Here is a 2,841-nt window from a genome sequence, read left to right as displayed (position 1 = left end):
TCTCTCTCTCTCTCTCTCTCTCTCTCTCTCTCTCTCTCTCTCTCTCTCTCTTACAGACACACACACACATCACACACGCGCGCGCACACATATTCTTTATGTTGACGATGAAAAAGTTAATTTTCAATCAATTCGTTAAGTCGCACAACCGATAAACCGATAATAAGTAATATTTTTCAGCCAGTATTCCATCTTCCTTGATTCTGTTTTCATTAACTTTCGTGAAGTAGCTTTGGAAATTTTCCATATTAATATTTGTCAGCTGGAGTTTATTGAAATTAAGTTACAGAAAATTTGCCGAAATACGCACAAGTTCGCAGTGGAATTTCAGGTCCATAGCGACTTTAAATATTTTGCTTATAAATTCTCCCGCCTTCAATCTGTTATCCACATTCACCACTGACCGGGAAAACTATTGAGATGGCTAATTTTGTCTGTCCGTCCGCACTTTTTACGTCCGCCCTCTGATCTTGAAAACTACTTAGGCTAGAGGGCTGCAAATTGGTGTGTTGATCATCCACCCTCCAGTCATCAAACATACCAAATTGCAACTCTCTAGCCTCAGTAGTTTTTATTATATTTAAGGTTAAAGTTAGCCATGGTCGTGCTTCTGGCATCGCTATAGGTGCCAACAACACAGGCCACCACCGGGCCGTGGCTGAAAGTTTCATGGACCGCGGCTGAGAGTTTCATGGGCCATGGCTGAGAGTTTCATTCAGCATTATACACTGTACAGAAAACTCGATTGCGCCGAAGAAACTTCGTCGCATTTTTTACTTTTTTTTTTATACTTCCTCAGTTTCTCAGAACTCTGGTAAATTACAGTGAACTGGCATCCATGTTTAATAAAAAAAGTTAAGTATATCTTAGTTTAACCAGACCACTGAGCTGATTAACAGCTCTCCTAGAGAGGGCTGGCCCGAAGGATTAGATTTATTTTACTTGGCTAAGAACCAACTGGTTACATAGCAACGGGACCTACAGCTCATTGTGGAATCCGAACCACATTATGACGAGAAATGAATTTCTATCACCAGAAATAAATTCCTCTAATTCTTCATTGGCCGGTCGGAGAGTCGAACCCTGGGCCAAAGCGTGTTAGCTGAGAGCTCTACCCACCCCTCCAATGAAGAACTATTCCATGTTTAATAGAAATATGATTCAGGAATTTTGTTAATACAAGCAAACTTCTACAGGATGGAATTCCTGCATGAGAAGAAAATAAGCAGTTAATATTGTGTGAATGATCCAGTACAGTATTTTACGGATTTTTAATAAACTCAAATTGATGTCTTCTTGTAAATTTAACCAACTTCAAAGTCCTCTGTCAGTTTTTTCTTGGGTTAATTATTCTCTTATTCTTCTAGTGGTGCATCCCATTTGAGGAAGATGTGTGTGTATATATATATATATTATATATATATATATATATATATATATATATATATATATATATATATATATATATATATATATATATATATATATATATATATATATATATATATATATATATATAATATCAGTTATAAAGCCACTGCCTAATTTGATATGGAATTCTATTAACCTTGAACATGCCTTACACCTGAAAATAAAATGAGTGCGATGTTACTGGGTAATTTAGGTCATATAATTATTTGCTGTATGTTCGTTTTGTCATCGTTCAAAGTATCTGGCCCGTGACAAATGTATTTATGTATAAATGTTTATATATATATATATATATATATATATATATATATATATATATATATATATATATATATATATACATAAAAATTTATATTATATATATATAATTTCTCTATTTTAATTTTATCTGTTCTGAGATGGAATTTTTGAGATTTGAAAAAAACTAATTGTATTTTATAACCTTGACATTTTCATTATTAGAAGGAATTTTTATTAAATACAATGTTATTTGATTTCGTCCGTTGTGAAATTAGGTTTAAACTCAGTATTTTTCATAAAATTGAGGGCAAGGAATTTCATATCACTCACCATACAGCGGAACGGTCATTGTAAATTCTCCGAGTTTTTATTGGTTTCTATATGTTTAAGCTTATACTTTTTTTTATATTTTTCTTATTTGTCTGGAGTTACTTTTCTCATTTTTTTTTATTGTCTTGGCTTTTTCATTTAATCCATATAAAATTTTGCATGCTTTGATTAATGATAATAATTATAATTTTTTTTATTCTGTCTTGGGTTTTTCGTTTAATCAGTATAAAATTTTGCATATTTTCATTAATGATAATAATTATAATAAGGATGAATACTTTACACCCATTCCCAATCCTTTTCTTCAGCCTTGCTGTCCAACTCCTCTTAACTGTTACTTCTTTTTGCAATTGTGAGGGTGTTTTCTCCCAGTTCCACCTTTAGACCCTTGTACTTCATTTCCTTTGTTTTATGGATCTCTTTTATCTTGCTGTCCAACCACTCCAACACTATCTTCTCAGCTTGAATTTCAAAAATAAATTAATATTAAGGATGAAATAAACCATTTTCTGGTGATAGTGTTAAGTGAAAAAGTACTTTTGCTCTTCATTTAAATCTTTGTCGTCTGATGTATATAGTAATGACAGTAATACCCGCAAAGGATCATTTACAAATACAGAATACAAAACGCAGCTACAGCGGACGAAAAGATACAGTAATCTGGCAACTCGTTGAAAAAAAAAGTAATAAAAAAAATCAGGCCTTTCATTTCTCTTCCCAGAGTTTAGTGAAACTTAATAGGTCTGTCGTAATGATAGTTTTGTATGCTAAGTTGTTATTGGTTAATAGTTAATGAGAGAGAGAGAGAGAGAGAGAGAGAGAGAGAGAGAGAGAGAGAGA

This window comes from Macrobrachium rosenbergii, chromosome 48 (assembly GCF_040412425.1).
Source record: "Macrobrachium rosenbergii isolate ZJJX-2024 chromosome 48, ASM4041242v1, whole genome shotgun sequence".
Classification (NCBI taxonomy): domain Eukaryota; kingdom Metazoa; phylum Arthropoda; class Malacostraca; order Decapoda; family Palaemonidae; genus Macrobrachium; species Macrobrachium rosenbergii.
The sequence above is the reverse complement of the archived record's forward strand: the minus strand, read 5'-3'. Positions refer to the sequence as shown.